This window comes from Microcebus murinus, chromosome 11, assembly GCF_040939455.1.
Source record: "Microcebus murinus isolate Inina chromosome 11, M.murinus_Inina_mat1.0, whole genome shotgun sequence".
Classification (NCBI taxonomy): domain Eukaryota; kingdom Metazoa; phylum Chordata; class Mammalia; order Primates; family Cheirogaleidae; genus Microcebus; species Microcebus murinus.
This window is the reverse complement of record NC_134114.1, coordinates 86,975,437-87,003,227: the sequence shown is the minus strand read 5'-3', so window position 1 is coordinate 87,003,227 and position 27,791 is coordinate 86,975,437.

Sequence of the window (27,791 nt, the reverse complement as noted above, 5' to 3'; positions counted from 1 at the left end):
ACATATTTTATAAATTAAATCAAAATAGAAAAGGAATTTTAAAAGGAAAAATTAGACTTCCACTTCCAGAAGCTGGAATGAACACACTTTTCCCTATTTCTCTCACTAAGGTCAACTAAAAACCCTAGATATTATCTAAAAACAAAAATAAATAGACTCTGAAAGGTAGAAAGAAAAGGCAGACCATCTAGGGACAGCAAGAACTCAAGGAACACTTAGTGTTCAATTCCCTGGGTTTCTTTTTACCTTGTATGTCCAGAGTTGGAGCTGAAGAATCTAGCCACCCAAAAAGTCAATGTGCGCAGACAAAAAAGGCCCAACAAAAGCCTGCCCTCTCTAGCCAAAGGACAAGGAAAGGGACAGCGCAGCAAGGCAGAAAACTGCTCTCTTCTAGCCAAACGCCACAGAAAAAAACTGTGTTTTTGATGTTGTTGATGTTGCGAGTTGTTTCCAGTGCTTTATGACCCATTTTTTTTTTTTTTTTGCATTGCACTTTTGCAGCAACAAGGTGGCAAACCGCCTTCTACTTCTGGAGCAGTGTCAGAGAAATCCAGATAAAACAGAAGGTTTAAATAAGATCCAAAGCCTCATAACAAAATACCCCAAATGTCCAGGTCTCAACTGAACCAGGAGGATCTCAAAGGGAATGAAAAAAAAGTGCCAAACATGAAGATAACAGAGATGTTAGAATTAACTGATGATATTTTAAAGCAGCCACCATAAAAATGTTTCAGCAAGCAATTACAAACATGCTTGAAACAAATAAGAACTTAGAAGTCTCAGCAAAGAAATAAATGATATAAAGAAAAATGAAATGGAAATTTTAAAATCAAAGCATGTAATGACTTAAATAAAAAATCCAGTGAATGGGCTCAGTGGTAGAATGGAGGGAAAAGAAGAAAGAACTAGTGGGCTGGAAAATAGAACAATAGAAATGAGCCAATCTGAACAATGGAGAGAAAATAGACTTTAAAAATGACATTTGAGGTGATAGATATATATCATTTACCCTAATTTGATCACTATGCATGTATCAAAATATCACTTGTGCCCCATAAATATGTACAAGTATTATGTATCAGGGTTTTTTTGTTTTTGTTTTTGTTTTTTTGAGACAGAGTGTCACTCTCTTGCCCCAGCTAGAGTGCCATGGCATCAGCCTAGCTCACAACAGCCTCAAACTCCTGGGCTCAAGCAATCTTTCTGACTTAGCCTCCTGAGTAGCTGGGACTACAAGCATGCACCACCATGCCCGGTTAATTTTTTCTATATATTTTTAGTTGTCCAGACAATTTCTTTCTATTTTTATTTGAGATGGGGTCTCGCTCTTGCTCAGGCTGGTCTCGAACTCCTGAGCTCAAATCATCCACCCACCTCAGCCTCCCAGAGTGCTAGGATTAGAGACGTGAGCCAATGTATCAATTTTTAAAAGGAGAAAAAACATGAACAGAGCCTTCTCCTCTTGAGTTTTCTAAATTCTATTTGAAGGTTAAAACAAAAATTACAACACTAGTCTGATTCCAAATGTATTAAAGGAAATACTTAAAATAATTATAAATGAGAAAGGGTAAAGTAATGTAAAGTTTCTATACTTCACTCAATCTAGTAAAATGACAGCACCAGTAGACTGTGATAAATTATATATAAAATGTTAATACCTATAGCAACTACTAAAAAACCATACGAAGAGGCATACTCAACAACACTATATATATAGCAAAGTGGAATTCTAAAACTTATTCAAGTAACTCATAGGAAGACAGAATAAAGAAAACAGAAACAAACTAAACAAAAAACAGAAAAAGAACAAAGAGAAAACAGAATATAAAATGGCAGACTTAAGCCTTAACATATTGATAATTACATTACATGTAAGTAGTCTAAATCTATCAATTAAAAGAGATTAGCAGAATAGATTTAAAAACATGACCCAACTATATGCTCTCTACAAGATGCTTACCTCAAGTATAACAATATAACCAGATTGAAGGTAAAAGGAAGTACCATTGAAAAAGATATATCATTTAAACATTAGTCAAAAGAAAGAAGTGACTCTATTAATGGCAGACAAAGTAGACTTCAGAGCAAAGAAAATTCTCAGAAACAGAGATACTTTATAATAATAAAAGGTTAAATCCACCAAGAAGACATATCAATCCTAAATGTGTGTGCATCAAAAATCAGAGCTGCAAAATACATGAAGAAAAATTTACAGAACTGAAAAAAAGTAGACAAAGTCACAATTATAGTTGAAAACTTAACTCCCTCCTCTCAACAACTTATAAAACAGCTACACAAAAAATCAATAAGGATTTGAGCAGAACCCAACAATACCTTGAATCAATAGGATCTAATCAGCATTTTTAGAATACTTGAACTGACAACAACAGAATACACAGTCTTTTCAAGTGCCCAGAGAACATACACTAAGCTAGAGCATATCAATGGGGGCCCATTGATGTACTCAGGCTCATCTTGACTCATACTGTTGCGGCAAGTGACCAGCGATTGACCAGGGAGAGAACCAAGTGGCACACAGAGGGTCGGAGAATCAGCTTTTACTTCTCCAGCGGGATCAGAGAGGTTCGCCGGCGGGCTCAGAGGGGCATACCACCAAACTCTGAGCACCCCTTCCTTATTTCTCTCCAGTTTTATACACTTCTTGGGGTTACACACAACCAATATCCAATTAACGGTGGGATTAGTAGGATCAGCCGTAAGCTTCACATGTATCTAATCTCAGGGACCCTGGGCAGGGGCTTTTCCCTATCAATACAACAGACCTCAACATATTTAAAAGGATGGAAATAGAGTGTATTCTCTGTCCACAATTTTATCAAACTAGAAATTAATACAGAAAGGTCTCCAAACACTTGGAAACTAAGCAACATACTTCTAGATAATCCATGGGTCAAGGAGGAAGTTTCAAAGGTAGTTTTAAAAATGACATTGACCTGAGCTGGGCACGGCAGCACATACCTATAGTCCCACCTACTTGGGAGGCTAAGGTGGGATGACTGCTAGAGCCCAGAAGTTTGAGTCCAGCCTGGGCAACATAGCAAGACCCCATCTCAAAAAAAAAAAAAAACTCATTAGCCTGAATAAAAGTGGAAATATGATATACAAAAATTTGTAGGACATACCTAAAGTAGTGCTGAGAGAGAAATGTGCAGCACTAAATGCATACTTTAGAAAAGAAGATCTCAAACTAATAATGTAAGTTCCCACATCAAGAACCTAGAGAAAGAAGAGTAAACAAACCCCAAGCAAGCAGAAGGAAGGAAATTATAAAGATATACAATAACTAATCTGGTAAAAAAAAATATTGCTTAGTTTTTGGATAAGGAGAAAAACGCCATTTTTGAAAATTGAGATTAAACTGTAACTGAAATTTTGGGATGAACTTAAGCCAAATTCTGAGGATTTGGGCCTGGCCTCTAAATTTATATATACATTTCTAGTCTCTATAAAAGCTCCAGTATAGAGCCAAATTGGTTAAGGAAATCAACAAGTACCAGGCAAAAAACTGAGTTGTTCTCATTTTTTGTTCACTCTTATACATGAAGTTCACCATATGGTTACTATATCTTACTGTGACCCTATTAAAATGATACCTCCTCAATTCTAGGCCAATCTGTTTTAAATGATACTTAAGTCAAAGTAACTATCATATGAATTTTATAAAACTATGATATATACTGAGACTCAGAATAAGCACCATGAGAAGTAATACATTTACCTGAGCTCTATTAATCAGAAGTCTATTGGATCAAACACCTTGGATGTTTGAAACATCTGTTTTCCTGTATGTCCTAAAAACTTAATTTAAAAAAAAAAATTGCACAGTACATGAATATATTATAATTTTTTCAGTTCAAATTATATAGAAATATGTAGGATAAGAAGGTAATCATGACCAGCCATTTGATATATATCCTTCCAGACAATTTTATATCTATTTACATAAATACACACATTTATATTTACAGATGTACATATAGAAAAATAACCATTGGAATTTTTTAACATAAATGGAATTAGGTTTTTTGGGTCAGTTCTACTTTTAAAAAACTTTTTAGAAACTTAACATAATATCATGGCGATCTTCACATGCTAGTACAGGATATTTACATGTTAGTGTAGTGTTTTTTCCCTATTATAAATATATCACATGATTATATCATAATCCAATCACTCCCTCAATAAATATCTTGTTCATACTTTTTTGTGCATGCATGTGTGTATTCTTCTAGGAGAAATATATAGAAATGGAATTCTTTGGTTGAAGACTATGAACATTTAAATTTTTGATGCATTGTCTTTAGTAAATCACCAACTCCCAATAGCATGAGAGTCTCATTTCCCCACATCTGGAATCCAGCATCACTAAGCCTGGAGCACTCACCAGAACATCTCCCACCTCTGCAGCAGTCCTCTCAGCAGTGGCCTGGGGCGTGGTTTCCTCTATCAACCCAGCCTTGTCCTCCTTTGGTCTTTCGGGGAATTTTCAAAATTTCTTGTCCATTAATGGAAGTCATTCTTGTTTCCTAGCATTACTATGCATGTATTTATTTTTAAAATATGTGTTCTGTTATCTGAAAGGATTTGGAAAGGTAGGCATATGTGCTCAGTCTGACATCTTGTTCTAATCTCTTTTTGCTCTACAAAAGAGGAAGATGGGTGGTTCAGAAGAGTCACAGGAGAGAGACTTGCTAAGAATCTTTACATAGAAACTCTCTAGGAAATTTTCCTCTTTTGGAAATCTCTGACCCTGAAATCTGCCTGTGAGCTCTGTGAAACATCGTCTGTAATGTTAGTTTTTCTGTTGGATACCTCCAGCTGTGGGTCATGGGGCAGAGGACATGGATTTTTATATCATCCCAGTGGATTAATGGCTCAAAATCAAATCCTGGCAGAGGATCAAAGACTCACATCAGAAACAAAAGGGCGAAAGTTCCCTCTTTTGAAAATGTAAAACTTTGGGTTTGTTTTTTTAAATGCTGAATATATTTATCATACTCTTTTAATCTAAAAATCCAAAAGAAAACCACATGGTGTGAAAATAAAAAAGAAGGCCTCCAAAGAATACAGAATGATTTTGGAAGCAATAAAAACTACTTTAAAAGATGTGCCTGTTTAAAGCAGCTAGATGACTTCATGTTTCATATCAAATTCTCAAATCTGGATGTACCCATTGTGTCTTCTATTTAAAGCCCCGTACAAGAGTTCAAGTAAATGTTTTGTCCAGCTGGTTTGTGCCTTGAACTGCCTCTGCTCCAGTATGGCTTCATCTACTTGAATCAGGCAGGAAGAGTTTTGGCCACAAACTCCACACCGAAGGCTGGAGCTCAGCTATGTTGTGGACACAAGGGACTTTTTTTTTTTAGCTCCCTGGTTTCCCCAGTTTGAGCAATCTTTTTCTTCTTTCTCCCAGCTATTGAAAACTTTCCAATTCTTTATTTAAATTGAAGCACAAATGACTGACAGTAGCTTAAACTTTTACTCCTTTCAAAATGCCTGCATTTTTCTTCCTGATCTTCAGTTCTAAAAAAAAAAAAAAAAAAAAAAAAAAAAAAAAAAAAAAGAACAAAATGCCTGCATTTTAACATGGATGCTCTAACTGTGGAATCCTGGTGTTGGTGAGGAGGTAAGGAGAACATGAGATAGGACTCCTTGGGCATTTGGTCCTCCCAAGTACCCAAGTAAGTGTGGTGTAGCCTCCTTTACCTGCTCATGTGGGCACCTCTTCCCTCTTACTACAGGACTCTCATCCCGTTGCAGCCAATTGGATAGTGGTTTGGGGCCTCGTAGGTTCAGAGAAGAGACAAGAGTCACTAGTGCTTGGTGGATTGCGTTCTTAAATATAAGCCCCTCAAGGGCCTGCATGGGAGGGAAGTGGTGAGAGCAGGAGGGACTGACTCCCTCATTCTGTTCTTCAATCAAAGCCATTCCTTGTTTTTCCTTTTCTTTTTCTCAGTGTAAAATGTTTAAAAGGGGTGTTTTGTGGCCAAAATAAGGATGGAAAACAATGATGAAGGAGATAAAGGTCTTTGGAGTGGAAATGATCTGGGTTCTAATCCCCGTTTTCTGGAGCTCAGATAAGTTCAGTGTGCAGTGGCTGGTGTAAGTCTCAGTGCCACATCTAGCCAGACAGGACTGTATCCTACAGCTGCCTCCCAGCTCAGGATGCACGTTTGTAGGAGGTAGGACCTGTCCATTCCACCCTCAGGGCAGGAAATATAATAACGATGAGAAAGATTCTCAGTGATTGTGGAAAATTAGAATGTTGTAAATGACATGTTGTGTTTTAACTAACGCTCCAAGCCTCAGTTTCCCCATTTGTAAAATGGTAATGCTGATGGTGTCCTCACAGGGCAGTTGTGAGGATTGAGTAATTAATGTCTGCAAAGCTCTGCCCAGTGTTTGGCCCAGGATCAATGCAAGCACTGGCCATTATCATCAAGCATGTGCCATTCTGAATCTCTCTCCAGTCTCAGCATGCATGCCCCACTTGTCTCCCAGCTGGACAGGAAGCATTTGGATGGCATTATATTTCTTATTCCAAATCAATACACTCCCATCTTCCCACAGCACCCCCTACAGTGTCTGAAATTTAGTGTGTTCTCAACAAGTACTTGTCAATTGAGTCACAAATATGGCAGCTGATCATGGACTCTTTTCTTCTGCAGTCCATGAAATTGTGTCACCCATTGTCCTCATTTCTGTTTGCTCTTTATATATATAGAATGCTACCTTTACTTCTAAGTACTTTTTGATTTTTTTTTTTTAAAAGAAGTTTCTGCAATTTGATGTTTTGATCTACCTACATAAAAACATAAAGGAAAAGAAGGAACAGAAATCAAGTTCTTTTGTGGTTTTTTTTAACATTTATTTCAAGCCAAACCAATAAAGGCTTACATTTTCTGCTCTTAAGCTATAGGATATTGGAAGAATCTTTTGGTTTCATTTTTCTTTTCTTTTTTTTTTTTTTTTGTCATTTTGCTTTATATTCACTAGTTATGAAGAAAGGAGAAAAACATATTCTGTATATCCCTGGAGTGCTGCAGAAACTGTCTTATTTTTATAAGAATAAAGAGGTAAACATTAATAAAGATTAACTGCATAAAGTGTATTCAGTAGCAAAGGGACATTAAAAGGATTGCATTATCTTCCACCAGTGGGTGGATTTTAAGTTAAAAATAGATCTAAGACTATTTGTGATTTACCAGCTGGTAAAATAAATAATTAAATTTTTAAATATGCATAATACATATTGCAATTAATACTGAATAACAAAGGAGTTTTCTTAGTTAACATATGTTTTAAAACTAATAGAAATAAAATGGTACAGTCACTCTGGAATACAATTTGGCAGTTTCTTTAAAACTAATGACATACTTACCACATGCTGTGATTTGAATGTGTCCCCCAAATTGCATGTGTTGGGAACTTAATCCCCAAATTCATATGCTGATTGGAGGTGGGGCCCTAGAGTGGTAATTAGGATTAGATAAGGTCATCAAGGTGGGGCCTTCATGACGGGACTGGTAGCTTTATAAGAAGAAGAAGAGAAACCTACGCTGGCACACACCCTTGCCCTCTCACCCTGTGATGTTTTTCACCATATTATGACATGGTAAGAAAGCCCTCACTACATGCTGGCGCCATGCTCTTAGACTTTCCAGCCTCCGCAACTGTAAGAGATAATTTTTTTTTATATAAATTACATAGCCCGAGGTATCCTGTTATAGCAACAGAAAATGAACTAAGATACCACACAACCTAGCAATTGCTCTTTTAGGCATTTATCCCAGAGAAGTGAAAACCTATGTTCAAACAAAAACCTGTACATGAATATTCATGGCAGTTTTATTCATATCCTCCAAAAACTGGAAAGAACCCAAACATCTTTCCTTGAGTAAGTGGTTAAACAAACTGTGGTACATTCATACCATAGGACACTACTCAGCAATAAAAAGGACAAACTATTGATACAGGCAACAACGTGGATGGATCTCACAGGCATTATGCCAAGTAAAAAATGACGATCTCAAAACGTTACATAATGTATGACTCCTTTTATGTAACACCCTTGAATAATAAAATTGTAGAAATGGAGAACAGATTACCGGTTGCCAGATTAGTGGGTAGGGAGGGAAGACATAGCTATAAAAAGATGGTACAAGGGAGCCTTGTGTGGATGAAATAGTTTTGTATCTTGATTATGGTCATGCTTACACTAATCTACACATGTGATAAAACTGTATAGAAATATGTATACACACACACAAACACACACACAATTAAGGGCATTTAAAACTGGTGAAATCTGAATAATCTCTGTGTAATTTACCATGGTCACTTTCTTTGTTTCAATATTGAGCTATCATTATGCAAGATGATACAAATGGAAGAAATTGAGTGAAGGGTATCTGGGACCTCCCTGTATATGTATATTTTTGAAACTTCTTGTACATCTATAATTATCCATAATAATTATAACAGTTATAATTATTTTAAAATTAAAGTTTTAAGCAAAAACATAAAAAGTAGTAAATCAGTAGAAGTTCTGCACTAAATACGTCTCCATTGCATCCGTTAGTTTTTTCGGTAGCCATATGTAGAAAGGGAGCTATATGGCCCTACAAATCATGTGCAGAGAGGGAGAGTGGAGGGAGCTTTGGGATTCAAAAGAATAACTCAAAGGACTTTCTCTTCGACTAACTTGTTAACACAGATGGAGTGGAGTTGATCATAAAAACTATGTTCTCCAAAATCATAATCAAACTTTAACTCCAGATATCTTCATTTATCTCTCAAACATCTAAGAGAGTTCCCCAGCATTGTTATTAAAGAACAAACAGGCTTATCTGTAATTTTACAGAAAGAAAATGAAGCATAAAAGTTCTCACTATATGCGTACTATATTCTACAGAATTTCTGTTATCCTAGAAATTCTTAATTCTCCACAATTCTCTGTATTTCTTTACCTTCTATTTGGTCATCAAAATAATCTCAGGAAGTATGTAGAGGAAAAAACAGAAGCAGAAAAGCCTACAGCTGGTAACACTACCACTCTTCTAGGAACTGCCCAGGCCAGCAACAATCCCCAGTTGCAGGTGTTCCCCATAGCCCAGAGGAGCCAGGTCTCCCTCAAATATTGTGCAGAACAGACCCACAAATGTGGAGTGACTTGACAACTCCTCCAAAGCACTGTGCTGATACAAGCATTGTGCGTTGTGCATTGTGCAGTTGATTCATTTCCCAACATTGTATTCTGCAACTATCATATGAGGTAGGCATTTTATAAATAAAGAAATCAGATAACCTATAAATTTGTCCATGAAGTCTATAGATGACTAAGCATGGGGCTAGCCCTGGCCCAGCCACAGTTACAGCCAGCAGGGCCTCAAGGAGGGTGGGAACCTTAGCTCTACAATAGCCGTCCAGGGCCAATCACATGCCCTCTCTCTGCCGCAGGTTCCTCACCTGTAAATTGAAGACAATAACAACAATCAGGGTATCTTGAGGAGCAAATAAGTTAATATACGTCAGTCATGTAGATCAGAGGGCATCAAACTACCTCCTGTGGGCCAAATCCCACAAATCCCCCTGTCTGTTTTAGGAAATAAAGTTTTATTGGAACACAATCACACTCATTCGCTAAATAATCCCAAAAAAATTGTCTGTGACTGCTTACTCATTCCTACAGCAGAGTTGAGTACTTGCAAGAGAGACCATATGGCCCATAGCACTGAAAATATTATCTGGTCCTTTGCATAAAAAGTTTGCCAACACCTGATTTAGATGAGTACTTGGCAAAACCTAAATGCTCAGTAAATATTGACTGTTGTTGTTACTGTTATTATTGAAATTCACTCTGATGTCTTGGAGAATAGACCAGTCACATCCATTAAGGGCTGGTAGGGTTCATACCTGGGATAGTTCATTCTTCAGTCATAATTCTGAAGCCTCTGACTTAGAAAACCCTTACATGTTTTAGGCCTGTGTCATGAGGATAGCAGGCTTATAGAATAAAGTTTCTACTTTAAGAGAAAACTACAGTGTCGCTTTAATTAATCATGTATAGCTGACCTATCAAAAAGTCCTGGTTTTGGCATAGTTGCAGCACAACTTTTCTAGGTCAGACAAACAAATGTGTTTGCTAGGAACCCATGAAGCAATGGGCTGATTTCCCCCATCCTAGGTCATTATGGGCATGTTCTCCAGGAATAGAAAATGTTATTACCTAAAAAGACTTTGCTATTTCTGGAGCTCAAGTCTAAAGATAAGGAAGAATAATGGCAGATATCATACACTAATCTGGGTTTTCAAAAAACTAAAAAATTAAATAAAAGTAATAATCCTTTCACTGACCCAGGTAGAACTCCTGTTTTAATTTGTGTCAGTCCAAAATCCAAGGCTAAAATGGATCTATAATCCACAGAGCATGCAGGGTGATCTTTGAAAACACAAATCAGATTGAAAATACAAATCAGATTAGGTCCTTCCCTTGCCTAAAGTCTTCCAACTGCTTTTCATGTTAATATACAATCTAAATTTCATGATCCAGCTCTCTCTACTCTCTGACCTTAATCTGCCACCGTGCTCTTCTCGCTCATTTGGGCCAACCACAGAAGCCTTCTTTCATTCCTAAAACATACCGAGCATGCTTCTGCCTTAGAGTTTTTGCACCTGCTTTCCTCTTTTTTCTCTTTGCCTGGAATACTGCTTCTTCCCATGTGCTGGGTCTTTGCTCAAATGGTACTTTCCCAACCAACTTTCTCTCAAGATCACACACTCATATTGTCCATCACATCTTCCTGTTCCATTTCACTCATAACCCTCACTGCTAACTGAAATTATCTTGTTTCTTTATTTGCTTACCTAGTAACTGTCTGTCTCCCTCCACTAGTAGTACATAGTTCTGTGACAGTCTGGAATTTCCTCTCATACATAATAGGTAGTAGTGAATAGAGTTGAATGCATGAATGAGTGAATGAACCAGCAAGGTTTTTATGCACTAACTTTAAAAAAAAAAGTGCCTGAAGTAGAAAATAAAAAATCCTTAGGAAAAATTAAATTAAGTCAAGGAGCAGTATGTGACCAGCTTGCAATAAGATGACAGAACGACTGTCAAAGAGTAGAACTATTTAGAATGCACTAGGCATTCTCTTATGTGGGTCCTTTCTCCTGCCATTTAGGCAACTTACTTAGAAAGACTGTGGAGGTATATTTTAACTAGCAATTACATTCTTCCTTCATCAAACTGCCTTGAAGGCTAGCAGCTAACTGGAATTTCCCTGAGAGCTGAGGTCACCTAAATGCCTGGGGGCAATTTTTCTTTTCAACGTCTTTTGGATCACCATCAAAAGGTCAAGTCCCTCTTTCAGAAGAGAGCAAAAATCACGGAAAAACACTCTCTGAACTCATTTAGGGTTCCATTTTTAGCTTTTTAAAACAGATGAAAAGTTATTAACATACAACAGCTCAGTAAGGAAAATGACCTTGCCCCTAAAAGTAGTTCTCCAATATTTTCACAAAAAATAAAAATAGACTTGGTATGTGGAAAAAATGATGTCACTTGTCCTTGGAAAGACCTCTAACAGAAGTTCCTTTGTACTGTAGTACTAAAATTAGACAAGCATTCCGCAACAGAATGACAGACCTAAACAGCCCCTTAAATTACCTACGCAGGTGAGCTAAGGGTGCTGTTAATCAAGCGCTAGGCTCTTCAGGACAAAAGCTGTCTGGCACATTAGGCAATAGCACATGGATGTTATAATTTAGAATGTATTCGTATTTGCATACAATGTAAAATGTATTCAGTTCATACCTGTGAAAAGTTCTAGATTAACTTTAGAAATGAAAAAGAGGTGAAAATTAAAATAATTCATTTAATTTAGGGAATAACCATATGTAATACTAATTACATTGACATGAAAGATGCCTAGCCTGAATACACACCTTGGTTTCTAGCAGACACTATTTTTTCAGTTGTAAAGTCAAAACCTGTTTCATCCATTTACTCAACAGTGACTTATTAAGTACCTATTATGTACTAGGTGAAATTCCAAGTTCTCACAGAGCTTAGGGACTAGTGGAGGCAGACGATTATCAAGTAAGCAAATAGATTTAATTCCAGATTTAAATCTGGAAGTTCTAAACGTCAAGAAAAATATTTGAAATAATAACAGTCTTGACCAATGTTTAATATTCTTCATGTATATAATTTAACATCTATCTGGACAGACCTAGGAAACATTAATTCTAATAAGAATTCAGAATCTGACATAGACACAGATTTGAGTGAGAATTTTAATGTGGGGCCCAGGAGAAGTGTGTCTTCCAGTAGGATTATGGCTTTTTTGAACTGAAAGAGGATTGGGCCCAGATTTTACGGAAGCAAAGTAAATATTGGACATGTGTTCTAATCAGGTAACAAAATGCATTTTTAAATGGAGTTTTATAAAACAAAATAGCTTTTATCTATTTGGTGGACTAGAAAGATTAGTGTTGATGGGGCAACAAGTTGTGTCCTTCTCCACAAAGAGCAGGTCCTGAGACGATGTATGAAGAAGAGCACACACCTGCAGGAAAATTCCGGCCTCAGCTGCTGATTGCTGTTTCCGCCCAGTGCCAGGAAACTTGCTGAGGGCTGTACACATGTTACTTCATCTAAACCTTGCAAACAGCCTGACCAGGCAGGTAGGAAAACAAATGGAAAATCAGAGTTAAGTAATTCGTTCAAGGTTCACACTGCTAGTAGGTCAGTGGGAGAGCCTGGCTTTGAATTTAGGTCTGACTCTAGAGTCCATGAGCAATTAACCATTTCACTGCGGCCTCCCTCCAGGGGGAAATGTCATTTGCATATGTATCTGAATCTAGACAGTGTTGTGGTCCATTTGGCTGATTTCCTAAAACAAAGTGCTGGGAGCCATGCAGGAGTGGGGAACCTGCCGCCTTCTGATTTCAAGATTGGTTTTTTTTTAAGCACCAAAGGAGGGAAGAAAAGCTTCATCTTCTCTGCTGCACCCCTTTTCATAAAAGGATTTGTTTGTAAAATCTGGATTCAGTCAAAAGGCAGCGCTTAAGGACCTAAAAGTCCACAGGCATTTGAAGGGCTTATTCTGACAACGCCTAGCAAAGACACTCGGTCCTAGCGCTGATGTTTGTCACTGTGGGTCTTTCTGCAAACGAACTGTCATTGAAGAGTGCTCCCTGTAGCCAAGGAGGGTTTTAGGGCAGTTAGGAGGCGTGTACACTAAGGATCCTTCTAATTTAAATTTTTCTAGGAAATATTTTAAATAAACAGAAAAGGAAAGGAAAATAACAGATGGCTCTGTGACCACCTCCAAGATTAAGGAGATGCTCATTGTTGGGGTGGAGGGTGCATTTTTATGCACTCCAAGATTTCTTTCTCTGTGAGGGGACCTCAGCTACAGCTTCAATCCTGGTCTCCAGCTGATGTCTCAGTCACTCTTGAAGAGTCTTCCCTCACTGGCAAGCTTGGGGACTGAAGCCACTCATATCCCTTGCTGTCTTCCTCCTGTTGAGAGCGTGCTGGCCCACAGCGTGCTCATGCTCTCAGTTGCTTTCTGCTGTGTGACGAGCTGCATTTCAAAGGCCCCTGTGTGGGAGGCCCGTGGGAGGTCCGGTCCTGTTGGTGACTGCATGAGCACTCCTGGCTATTTCTGTGGGTCTAGTATTTAGAATTACAGATCTGAGCCACATTTTCATCATCTATTTACATAGTAATAAATGTGATGTTTTCTTGTCCATCTGTCTGACTCTGACTTTCTTTTATTTGTTCCAGAACTTAGGTGGACGTTCCTTTTATTAATAGCACATTAAGAAGAAACTCTCCTTTGATTTGGTTTAACGTACATCTTGAGTAGAAGGTTATAATGGCCCATTGGGCTACCAGTTTGATCTTTGATTTGGACATATTTATTCCCCAAGAATGGCTGAGTGAATGAATGAGTGTGGGTATTAAGTTGGACTTGATATCAGAATCACTAAAGGATAGTATCACTCCTTTTTTTCCTAAGGTTTTTTATGCTACCTTTTAGGTTAGTGGGGAAACAAAATAGAGCTCTTAGTATTCTTAGGTAAAGCTGATTGAAACATTTTAATGCAAAATGGATTAGCTGGCAAGATGGCCCTAGGCAGAAAGTTGTAGGTGAATGTCTACCTACGAATGACTCCTCTTGGAAAGAACATTGTAAAACTCCACAGAGACAACATGGGACATTCAAAAGGAGAAGGTGATTGGGGCAGTTCATTGAGCAAGATTGAAGGGATCTGTGGGGAGGCATCCACACATGGGAGGGCAGGAGAAGAGAGCCCTGGGACTTCATGCTTACACCACAGGCATGCAGTCCAAGCTGTGAGGGGGCTTTCTTCACCATCACAGACCTCTAGACTGATCAGGGAGCTGCTCAGGGTTTGTGCAGAGACATTGCACTGAAGAGCAGGTACAGCAGAGATCTGGTGGCTGCCAATCCCAGGTTTCTGCAGCTGATGCCATCCTGAGCTCTTGGTGTGTGGCACCAGGTCTGCTCAGGACTCAGCAGCTGCAGCAGCCTTTGCGTCACCGCCACTGGGCTGGGGAGGGAGGAGGCAGGCCAGACACTCTCCCATGCCATGCCCTGTGACTGGGAGCCAAGCACCCCTCCCCCTCAGCATGGGATCTTAGCAGAGGAGCTACCTGAGATGCCACAGACACCACTTGGGAAGCCTTGGGTGATTGCCTCAGCAGGACCTAAGTAGGGAGGAGAACCCCACCCAGGCCCATCTGCAATACCTGGGCCTCTGGAACTAACCCACCTGTACAACTCAGCATCCACAGTACCCCCCCCCCCCGGCAGAACAGCCCTGTGCCTACATGGCTCCCTCTCCATGTTCCCCAGATCCAGCTCTGAGGCTCTTGCTGCACCTGAGCTCATGGCTCTGCCCTTGTGGCTCCAGAGCTCCCACCAAACTTGTAACATGCCCCCAAGATTCCAGTGTTGTGCCTAGACCCTAAAATCCCACCCTTGAGTCTACACCACTGCTGCTGGGCCTGTGGAACCACCTTGAGGTCCCACACTCCTCCAGAGTCACCCCTCCCCCCCACCATGAGCCGCCATTATTCCTGGGCCTGGTTCAAGAAAATGCCCACAGCCATTACGCTCATGACCACTGCCTAGATAGCCTCACCCAGCTGCACTATTACCACTGTGGGGAGACCCTGGGCAGAGCAATCCCACACAATGCTCACCTCCATGGAGAGGGTCTTACTCAGCCCCCAACCCAAACATCCAATAGTCTGGGGGAAAATCCACCACCCCACACAAAGATCATTCAGCACTGGTTTAAACAATGACAATCAAAGGGAAACAGGACAAAACAGAACAGCTGCACTACAGGCTCTCAGTGTGCCCGCCCCTCCACTACCAGATCTGCATTCCAGAGTAGAACATAAAAGCACCATCCAGGGACCTTGATTTCTTCTCACTAAGCAGGAGAGTTCCCAACAAAGGAGAATAGGTGCCCTACAAACCGATTAGCCATGAGCCAAGAGACAAGGAGTCATATGAGAAGAAACCAGCAAAGGAACCCTAGCAACATGAAAAAATAAAACAGTTTGATACCCCCAAGGGATCACAATGGAGCTACAGTAGTGAACTCCAACCAAAAAAAAAATTGTCAAAGTGACAGAAATGGAATTCAGAGTATGGATGGCAAATAAGATTAATGGAATTGAAGAGACAGTTGAAAACCAACAAAAAGAAGCCAAAAATTTTTTGAGAAAATCAATGAAATAAAGAAAAAGTTGTTAAAGAGCTAGACAACATAAGAAAGTATATAATAGGATTTAAAAAATGAATGAGAGATTTAGGGAATTTCAAAACACAGCAGAAAGCTTCAACAACAGATTAAACCAGGAAGAGAGAATCTCAGAGCTAGAAGACAAAGCTCTTGGCTAACCCAATTATTCAAAGAGGCAGAAGAGAGAATAAAAAAGATTCAGCAATCACTTAGAGAGATATGGGACTATGCCAAGCAAACTAATATACAAATTATAGGTATCCCTGAGGGAGAAGAAGAAAGAGCAAAAATCATGGAAAAATCTATTCTAGGGCATTATTGAGGAAAACTTCTCTGTTATGACCAGACATCCAGATACAAGATGGTCATCAAACGCCAAGAAGATTCATAGCAAATAGGACATCTCCAAGACAAATAGTAATCAACCTAGCCAAAGTTAAAATGAAGGAGAAAATTCTACAACTGGCAAGATGAAAGCAACAAATAACCTACAAAGGAAAACCCATCTCAAGCTAACTGCAGACATCTCAGTGGATGTCTTACAAGCCATAAGGGATTGGGTCCCTATATTTAGTTTTCTTAAACAGAGCAACTACCAGCCTAGAATTTTGTATGCTGCAAAACTAACTTTCATAACTGACAGAAATAAAGAATTTTCCAGACACCGAGGGAATTTGTCATGACCAGACCTAGTCTGCAGGAAAAATTCAGAACTCCATTATATATGGACCAGCACAATAGATACCCACCAATGCAAAATCACCCTACAGCTAAAGCTCACAGCTCATATAAAACAGTGTGGATGGAACTGAAAGTCATTACCCTAAATAAAGTATCTCAGGAATGGAAAAACAAACACCACATGTACTCTGTAAGAATTTGGAACTAATAAATGGGCACACATGGGCACAGAGAGAAGTAAAAGGCATTGGAAATCAAGAAGGAGGGGAGGGGAGGAAAGGAGAGGGGAAAACCTGCCTAACATGTACAATGAACATTGTTCAGGCGATGGGCACACTAATAGCCATGAGTTAAGCATTATAAAAGCTTCCATGTAACAAAAACATTTGTACCTCCTTCATATTTTGGACAAAAATAAAGACCAGTGAAAGTACACTTGATAGTTATCGTTTGAAATTAAGGGGGAAAGAAAAGCCAAATGTTGTTAGATCTGTCCTCTATTTTTTCTAAGTTAATGTTCCTTAATTCGTTTTGGCCTAACACATCGAAGAATCCAATTCACCTCATTAAAGAACAGCCACTCCTCCTGAAGGTGATGCTCAGTTTAGGGCCACATACCTTGTAACAGAACAAGCAGCATTCAACTTGTTCAAGGAGCCGTTGGCAAAGAAGGATGGAAGAAGCAAAATATTCCCCAGAATGTAATCACAGAATGGTTTGCCTTAAAGAAACATAACCTTATAAAACTATTAAACATACTTTTGCAACCATGATTGGCTTGTAATTTGCGACCACGATTGGCATGTATGCCCTACATATTCTGCATAGGGCCATCTTGCTAGCTAATGTATTTTTCATTAAAATGTTTCTGATCAGCCTCACCTAAATACACAAAGAGCTCTATTTTGTTCCCATCTTAACCTCAAAGGTAGCATATAAAAACCTTAGGAAAAGAAAGGAGTGACACTATCCTTTAGTGATTCTGATATCAAGTCCAATTTAATACCCAAACTCACTCACTCACTCACTCAACCATTCTTGGGGGATAAATAGGTCCAAATCAAAGATTAAACTAGTAGCCCATTGAGCCATTATAACCTTCCACTCAAGATGTAAATTCAACCAAATCAAAGGAAAGTTTCACCAGATTCTTCTTAATGTGCTAAAAGGAAGAAAAATTACCATAACAATTCTATAACTTGTTATCCTAGCTCTTGTATACCTGGGACATAAGTGAGCACTGTACAGAGTGACACCTTGCAAAGATTCCTGTGGGTTTTGACTTAATTTTTTGTCTTTTCCTATAAATTCACTAATCAACATCATCAAAAGGAAATTCGTGACATTGCTCAATGCTAAGAGTCCAGGGAACAAAGTTAGGGCTGGAAATAGTGACCTGGTTTCACTAGAAATTGCAGAAAGTACTGGTTTATAGGTCACTGTTTTTTGTACCAGAAGTGTCTGACTAAATTAGGTTACAGCCTGCAGGCCCTTCACCTGTCTCTCACATAAATAGCATTTCCCAAGGGTGCCCTCTCAGCCCTATTCATTGAGTGGCTGGCCCAAAGACATTTCAGCCCATGTAAATTACCTTTTTTTCTGGTTTTGTGAGAAATTTAGTTCCCTCAAGTGGGTTTGATATGAAAATTTACTCAAAGCCAAAGGTGAGTAATAAAATGGCCTCTAAAAGGATACTTCTATGTCTGAGATTCCAGAATTCTATGATTCTGGACTATGGTGTCAAAATTAACAGATCTGTTTCACATAAGCAAGCAGATCTAGGATTAGAAGTTTGTCATAACTTGAAGACAACCCAAAATTTATTTTCAGGCTACATGAATCTTTCAGAGTTCTTGATTTCAAACCACAAAACTCATTAGAGCTAGTTTAAGCAGAAAAAGAATTTTGTTAAAGGTTTTAAGTAGTTCTCCGAATCTCCGTGAGGGCAGAGAATCAACGGTGGATGCTCTGAGACCAGGAGCCAAATGCAAGTTGCACAGCAGGATGGATCCAGGGGACAACCCGTTGCTGCTGTCTCTGGGCACAGACAGCCCAGCTTTCTTCCCTAGAGGTGGACACTAGGAGCTACTGCTAGACCCCCTGGCACTGGTCTCTGAAAGGTGCAGCTTCTCCCTCTACTTGCCACGATGGATTCTGCAAGGTGCCCCACTTACCTCCTCGTGGAGGTCTCAAACAGTGGGTCCAATTGACAGAACCTGAACCCTGGATCCTCTAGTCTAAGATGTCAAGAGAGTTTGTGACTTCTTTGGAGAACAAACTCTTAGAAATTAGGACACACTACAAAATATAAAGTGGGCTCCAAGGCGGCCAAAAACATGACAGTGGCACTTCAGAGAAGTAGGATGACCCCAGCTTCCCCTAGGTGCCTGGAGAACCGGGGTCACATCTTTCTAGGGGAGTTAATGCCCGTGGACTGACTCTGACCAAGGGTACATGGGGAATGGGAAGGATGTGGCAGATAAATTGTGTTCCCTTCTCCCCTGATGGGCTGCCCTGAGATGCAGTTGTTCTTTGGCCTTCCTGAACAAATCCCATGAGATGGGGCATTAACTATACAAGAGGCTGATTCCCTCATGCAAGCCGCTGCTTTACTTCCCATTTATCCTCACCTCTGCTCCCTGGGAATTGCACCTCCCCCAGAATGGCAGCACATAAGCCTTTCCCTTAGGCTCTGGTCTCTAAGGGGACAAGAGCACCTCATTGCAGATGCAAGGTAGTCTCACTAGAGCCTTTGCCTGGCTTCTATGACCAACTTCAATTATTTTCCCTAGAAAACTAGTTATAGAAGTTCATACTGATTTGTAAGCCCACATTTGCCATCGCTGTCACTCATGCTAAAAACTTCTTTTCTACTATCTCTAATTTATTTTTGCCTTATGTGCAAAAAAAGAATTATTCATTGGGGGATCAGGCTGTGAGAGTGGGGGTGGATGAATTAGCTTGTCAATTTGCTCAGATTCACTGATAGTCCCCTAGCTGCTTTATTGAATAGCTTCATGCTTCCTTATAGCCACACTGAAATTTCTTCTAGTTCCCTTTGCCATTGTGTCTAGTTTCTCTATGCTCTCCCTCAGGTTGTTTTCTCTTTTAAGAAGCTGTTTTCCCTTCCATTATTACTACAATTAATTACCTCTAGTCCTTAAAAACTAAACCTGGGTGTCACCATTTTAAGGAAGCCCTCTCAAAGACCTCCTACCACAACTCTAATTTACACTAAACTGTAAATTCCTATAATACTCTGTGCATTGTGTTAATATTCATGTGGCCACACTGGACTTCACCTATTGATCTGTTGGCCTGTCTTGCCTAGCAAGATAGTAAGCTTCTTGAGGGCAAGGATCATGTCTCATTCGGCCTTGGAGACCTGGCATTAAGCACTGTAACTGGCACATAATAATCATTCAATAAAAAGCTCTTGAATGAATGAATGGATAATGTTTGTGGAATAACTGTCTGAACCATTCCAGGGTCCCTGTGCCATGTTGTGGCAGTACTTGAAAAAAAAATCTCCTATCCAAGCCCTTCCCTGGGTGGAAGAGCTGTTCCATCCTTCCACCCACCTGCGAGACACAGTCAATAACTGCACTGAGCCATCTCAGTTGAAAAACTCTATACTTTCCCTAGGAAACAAATATCCAATGAAAGAATTCAATGTCATGTTTTTGTTTGGCTCCTGAGTGAGTGAATGAGGGTAATGGGAAACAAAATTGCTACTGGAAAAATAATAACAATAGGTGAAATGTAATTTCGCCTAGGACTTGCCTCATAGATAACCAGTGTTTTTGTCATCTCCATCCTATTTCACCAATGGACGAAAACAGTTACTAAGAAATGACATTTAACCACCCCCGTATTTGGCAGTCCTCTGTCCCATATGTCTGAAGTTGGTCCTTATTTTGAACTTGTCCAAATGTGTCCTAATTTTTAGTTTAGAAAATATATACTCGTCTGTTCATGGACCCATCTAACCAGTATTTATTGATGCCTACAAGGGGCCTGTTTCAGGCACAGGGATGCATCAGTGAAGAGAACAAAGATTATCTCTAGTGGAGCTTGCACTAGAATAGGGGGAGCAGTATAAATATTATAATCTGCATCCAGTAATTCTTTCCCTCCATAAACATTTGTTAAGTGCTCCTGTGGACTTGGTGCAGGGTAGCAGAGATACAGGGGTGCCCCATGGAGCTTACTCTCTAGAGGGGAAAAGACATTAATCAAATCATTGGATGAATAGATAACAAATGGTTGATAGATAACACCTGTTATGAAAGAAAAAGTAAGATTAGAGGAGATCCAATCTAGACGGTGATAGAGGTGGCCGAAGAAAGCTTCCTTGAGAACTGACATTCGAATTGTGTTTGGAAGGATTATGACTAATAAGATGAGGGAGGATTAGTGGCTCATTCCAGGTAAAGCCACTAACATGGGCCAAGGGGTGTTCTGGGAGCTGAAAGAAGCCCAGGCTAGCTAGCGAACCAGCAGAGGAGAGAGAAGCAGGAAGGGCAGTCAGGGACCAGATCGCGCGGGATTTTGCAGGTCATTTAAGGAGTCTATTCAAACATGTTAGGGAGTAATTAATTACAGAAGGCTGAATGAGGTTACTGATAAAAACTTGTTCATGAACTTCAAAATTGGTAGTCTCTATTCTTTTACATCTGGTATCAGTAATTGAGGTTTTTGTTTTTTTGTTTTTTAACTATTTGTATAATATAAAAACTGGTAGTGTTAAAAACCATTCTGACAATTTTCACTATAAAGGATTCTTAAGTTTAGTATAAAATTCTGGAAACTAGAGTCTATTTAAGAAACTAAGTGTCAGTTGAGTACATTTGAGAGTCTTACTGTGAAAGTAAATGTTTTTATTTATCTGCCAGGGTGTCAATTGGTGTGCTCTTTCCTACACCTATTACTGATATATCTTAGCAAGCACATTCTAAGTTTCATGCATACAAGATGAAAATTGTTTTCTTTTGCAAAGAATCGAATATAGACTGTACCTTTTTTTTTACTGTTTCTCAGGTGACATCTGGTGGATAAAAAGTGAAATGCAGCTTTATGTAGTTCAAGAAAGGTGAGGTTCTCAAATTCCATAGGAAATCATTAAAGAATTTGAACCAAGTTGGTTGAAGATTGATTTTGTTATATTTTTGGCACTACATTATTCATGGTAAGTAGGCATTAGGATATGAGATTTGATGGCGAGAACTCTGCAGTGTTCTAGTAGGCTTGGTAGGTTTTGCATCCTGTTCAAACCTTTGGCAATCAGTAGCTAAATGGCCTGATTTTGATATTTAAAGAGCTTCTGATATGGTTTGGATGTTTGGTTGCTCCAAATCTCATACTGAAATTTGACCCCCAGTGTTGGAGATGAGGCCTGGTGGGGGGTGTTTGGGTCATAAGGCTTGGTGCCCTCTCTGAGATGATGAGTGAGTTCTCTCTTTATTTAGTTCACATGAGAGCTGGTGGTTTAAAACAGCCTAGTGCCTCCTCCTCCTTCTCTGGTTGCCTCTTCCTCCACATGACACAGCTGCTTCCCCTATGCCTTCCGCCTTGATTCGAAGCTCCCTGAAGGCTTCAAGAGTAGATGCTGGCACCACACTTCTTGAACAGTCTGCAGAACCATCAGCCAAATATACCTTTTCTCTTTATAAATTACCCGGCCTCAGGTGTTTTCTTTACAGCAATGAAAATGAACTAACACAGCTTCCAAAGTGAAAAAAATAGATTAGCTACACATGGGAGAAGATCAAATTATTATCTGACTTCTCATCGGCAATATTGTAGGTAGAAAAAGCCAAGAGAACAATATCTTCAATGTTCGTAGGGGAATTTTCTTTCTGTCTAGAGTTCTTTGCTGAGCCAAAGTCTCCTTTGGATGCGAGCAAAATAAAAGCATTTTCAGACGTGCATGAGTATTAAAGTTAACCTTGCGTGAGTCCTCTCTGAAAGAGTTACTAATTAAAATGTCATCTTTATCATACACTAATTTGTCATACGTTTCTGTTTATGGAAGGTACGTGTTTATGTGTATGTATATTCTGATAAATATTATAAGTGATAAACTAGCTTGTCTATTTAAAATGCCTATTTATGTTTTTGTTATATTCTTTCACATATTCAAAAAATATAACAGTGAGCGGACAAAATCCTTTCTAGAATGCAGCTTACATTTCAGTGTTAGTTTCAATTTTTTTTTTGTTATGTCAAATTAAGTCTTTATTTCCATTATGTTTTTTAACTTGTTTGTATAAGATGAAGGCAATTGATTTTCGCACACTAATTTTGTATGTACCCATCCACCCCACAAGTTCTCATATTGTTTGCAATAGATTTATAATTGAGTTTCTTGGGTTTTCCAGGTGTACAATTATATGTAAATAATGATCATTGTACCTCTCTCCCAATGTTTATACCTCTTTCACTTGCCTGATTGCATTGATTAAACCTCCAGAATTATGCTAAATAATAGTGGTTGACTATAGACATAATTGTCTTGCTGTTGATTTTAATGACAATGCTTTTAGTGTTTCCTTAAGCAAAATGCTGGCTTGGGGGAAATATCCATCTTTCCTCTTTTATTAGGATTTTTAAAAATCAAGTATGGATGTAGACATTTATTGAATGCCTTTTCAGCATATTTAGAGAAAATCATACATAATTTATTTCTCTTTTGATCAATTTTATTAGGCAGAGTTCAGTTGCAGAAAACAGAAAGGGATTTAATACAGAGAATCAACTGCTTACAAGTCAGTCGAGAGCTGTAGGAGCAGGTTGTCTTCTAGTAACTCCCAGAACCACACTGCAGAAATGGCCCACCCACTGGCCCATTTCCTGTGTCACATGCAGGAAGTCATGCTCTCATCCCACAGCTCCTGAGCACACCATCTTAATGTGATCTGGGAATGAGAACCTGCCACCACAATTCTTAGCAGCAGGAGCACACCTTATCTGGCACCTCTGGATCAGGAAACTGACGCAAGGATTGTCAGCACCAGAGTCTCACCTTGTCTTGCTACAAGCTACTCCAGCAAACTGGATGCTTCAGTTGTCACCATGAGATCAAGTTTCACACACGTGCATCCATCTGATTGGGAAACATAATTCACATTGAGGATCATAGCTTCAAGGGAGCCTGGGAAGTGATGATTCTGAACTTTCCAGCCTCTGCAGTATGGGATGGCATGCTAAAGAGAGATGAGGATAGAGGCTGAGTGAGCCAGCCGACCGCATCCAACCCCGGTGTGATGAATAATGTTGAATCACTCCTGAGATCCCAGGGGAAAAAAAATTTTTTCCCCTTAATTCTTTTAAGGTGCTGTTGGATTCAGTTTGCTAAAACTTCGGTAAACATTTTTTTTGCATTAAGATTCATAAGTGATTTTTGTCAGTAGTTTTCTATTTTGTGCTATTGCTGTCAATTTTTGGTAACAAGTGTATGTTACTTTTATAATAAGAATTTGGGAGCTTTTCCCTTTTGCTTCTTCTGTGGAACAATTTAAAAAGCACTGAAGCTTATTTATTCCATAAAGATTTGGTAAGATTAGTCTGTGAAGCCATCTGGGTCTGATGCTCTTTGGGAGACTACCTCTTTGACAACTTTTGCCTTTTTTTTCCTTCTGTTTTTAATATTAAATGTTTGATGTTTAGATTTTTAATTTACCAATTTCAGTAAATTGTATTTTCTTAGAAAAATGATTTATCTCATCTGGACGTTCAAACATATTTGCAGACAGTTGAACAAAATAGTTTCCTATGATTCTTTTATCTTCTTTTGTATTTATATTATGATATTTGTGCTTTCTAAATTTTAATTATTGATCATATTAGCTAGTAGTTTGTCTTAATTTGTCGAATTTATTCATTGGGATCCTCATTTTTCTGGTTTTTATTTTATTATTTTCTTTTGTATTTCTTAATTCATTTTTCATTCTCTTTACTTTTTTGTGGTTTTTTTCCTCTTTATTTTCAAGCTGGGTAATTAACTCATTTATTCTTATGCTTTTGTATTTATTAATATAATTATTGAAAACAGCTAAATCTCTTCTGAGAATTGCTTCAGCTGTATTCCAAGGATATTAGTATGTAGTGTCATCAACGTTTTCTAATTAAACTGCAATTTTACTTCTGATATCCTCTTTGACCTTAGAATTTTAAGAGAGTTTTAAAATTTCAGATAATAGGGACTTTTTGTCTTCTCAATCGATTTGCTATGTGATCAGTGGGTTGTATCTGCATTATTTCTGCTTCACATTTACTGAGGTTTTTGTGGCCTAAATATATTCAATTTTTAGAAGTCCTTGTTTTTAGTGCATAGAGTCAATATATATCAATTGGGTCTACCTTATAAAATATATAATTTAGTCTGCTCTATAATCTCCCCATTGCTTGGCAGCCTTAAAGGAGAACAAAAGTTCTGTGATAGGTGTCTCAAGGCTACATTTCCAAGCTCTGCCAAGGAAGTGAACACCCCTGCCTCCAATATTAAGAACAAATCCTTGCAGAAATGTTGATATGGAGAGAAAATAAACCAAGGAGATATTATTTCTCATTTGTTTACACTGATTGACAGCCAGGTCAAATACATGCTTACATTTGCATCTTGATACAAAACGAAAACCTTCCCAGTACCTTTTGTCTTTCTCTTTGATTCCACCAAGATTTCTACCAGGTACCTTCCTCAGATTGATGTAAAACACCTGCTGAGCAGTCTCTCAATATGACCTGCTTCCCTGCCCAAATCAGGGTGGGACATTCACTTCCTTATATTTCTCTGTACTAGGCAACTTGCCTTGGTATCTGCAATTAATTGTTCCTTGATAACAGCCTAAAGCTTGTTGATTTTTCTTCCAATATGAGCCAAGCCGTAAAATATTTCTGTGTTCCAAATTATGCCCACCATTAGACATTTACTTTTTGTTATATTTTATAGACACCAGTTAATGTTAAACTGACATTATCAGTTGGGATCATCTTAGCCTACACATAACAAAAATCCAAAAAGAATGGTTTAAAAAGTAGATGATTGTTTTTCCCACATAAAAAGTGGTTCAGAGGTAGCCAGTATAGCTGTTCAAATTAACACATGATAATTGTAAAAAGTTCCCGACATTACAGGTGTCACAACCATTCATTGGTGTTTTATCATTTTCTTGATGTACAATGTAATTTCTACATTTATATATAGGGAACTGATTTTTATTTAAAATTCTTGACCAAAAGTAAGTATTCAATTAAAAAGTTATTTTGTACCTATGAGCTAGAATTTTCTGAGCCTTTTCCTGTAAAATCCAGGGAAATAAATAGATGATATACTGTATACATTTAATTTTCTAAAGTAAAATAAATAACCCTACAATAAGTTTTCTGAAATTAGTTTTTAAATGACAAGTTCATGTTCATCATGGGGGTTGGAATGCTCAGAGAAAATTGCTCCATTGGGACTAAGTGGTGTAGTCGTAAAACTATCATCCACATTCAAGATTTTTTATTTCCTCAAGGCTGGTCTCAGGGAGGTAAACCTGCTACTACCAGCAAAAGAATAATCAACTGCCATTCAAGCACAATTGATTGTTTTCTTTGTTCTCTAATGGCCTCCAAGATATAATTATTTTTCAAAAAATTAAAAAATATACCTGGAACACAGCATAGGCAAAAAAAAAAAAAATTAAAAAATAGACTTAGAGGTTTTTGTGGTTTAGGAAAATAAGTAATTCCACATGTTCGTAATGGCAAAAAAAGAAAACAAAAAAAGGAAAATAAGTATTAACTATAAAGGCAGATTCAGGCTTGATGGTTGGCTGTGACATATATATTCTAGCTATGTTGTCTTATAAAGTTTATTAACTAAGGCTCTCAAACATGATTTACTTGTTTACACCAAAAGGAAATTATGTGTATTAATAGCACTGTTTGGCACACAATAGGCAATCAAAAGAGGGATTATTGGCCGGGCGCGGTGGCTCACGCCTGTAATCCCAGCACTCTGGGAGGCCTAGGCCGGCGGATTGCTCGAGGTCAGGAGTTCGAAACCAACCTGAGCAAGAGTGAGACCCCCCCCCCATCTCTATGATAAATAGAAAGAAATTAATTGGCCAACTAATATATATATAGAAAAAATGAGCTGGGTATGGTGGCACATGCCTGTAGTCCCAGCTACATGGAAGGCTGAGGCAGCAGGATTGCTTGAGCCCAGGAGTTTGAGGTTGCTGTGAGCTAGACTGATGCCATGGCACTCACTCTAGCCTGGGCAACAAAGCATGACTCTGTCTCAAAAAAAAAAAGAGGGATTGTTATTTTTTAAATAAATATTTATATTTTTTCTTTTATCTAGGTCTGCCTTCAAATTGTCTTAACAGCTACATTTGAAGTAAGATTCACTTATGTTGCTGCAAACAACCGATCTTGTAAGCCCATCCTTGAGGAACTACAGTCTGTCAGAGAATATCTGGTCAGGGAACTCTTATTTTACAAAGGAATTGTAAAATAAAGCTAATGACTGGGACCTCTTTGATTAACTTTCTCTTCTTAGAGACAGTTTAAACACTAGAACATTTTGTGTGGAAATAGTCAGTGAAAGGCTAACTGAGGGAGTCCAATTATTTTTATTTGAGAGAGAACATTGTGGAGGGAGCTATCATTCCATATACGTTATAGTGGTTAGCGTGTGTTACGATTTAAGTAGTCAGTATAACATAATTTATTCCTGCCCTGTCAGTTTATACTGGTGAATTCTACAGCACACTATTAAAATCACCCACTTTTTAGTGTGTTTGAAAGAGTAATACAAATATTTTGTTATAATTAGGTTTATTTAAAAGAGTAAATCGGTGACCGCAGCTCTGTGTCTAGTGGCTCATCCCTCTCGCTCAACTCTGGCACATGGCTGCTTCCTGGGTCCTGGTATTTTTTTGTACCCTCCACCCTGGTTCTTCCAAAGTGCCTGCACCCAAAACAGGAAAGAAGGGGCAAGTGGCTAGAGTCATTGGTCACCGGTTCATGCCAAATAGAAGAAAAAGCTTCAGGTGAGAAAAGCACAGCCCAGGTGAAATACTGAGAGGAAGGTGTGTCAGAACCTACCCTTGCCAGGGATCCTGTGGGAAGAAGTTGTGGAGCAGAATAAGAAGGAGCGAGCTTCTGGCAGAGACTGACCCCCGAGGGATTTGGAGCTGGCAGAAGGAGCAGGTGGGAGCGTTTACTTTTCCTCCCCTCACACCTGTGAAAGTCTGTCAGCTCCTGATCCGCCAGGGAGCCCTTCTGCCCTGACGCGTCCAGGTGCT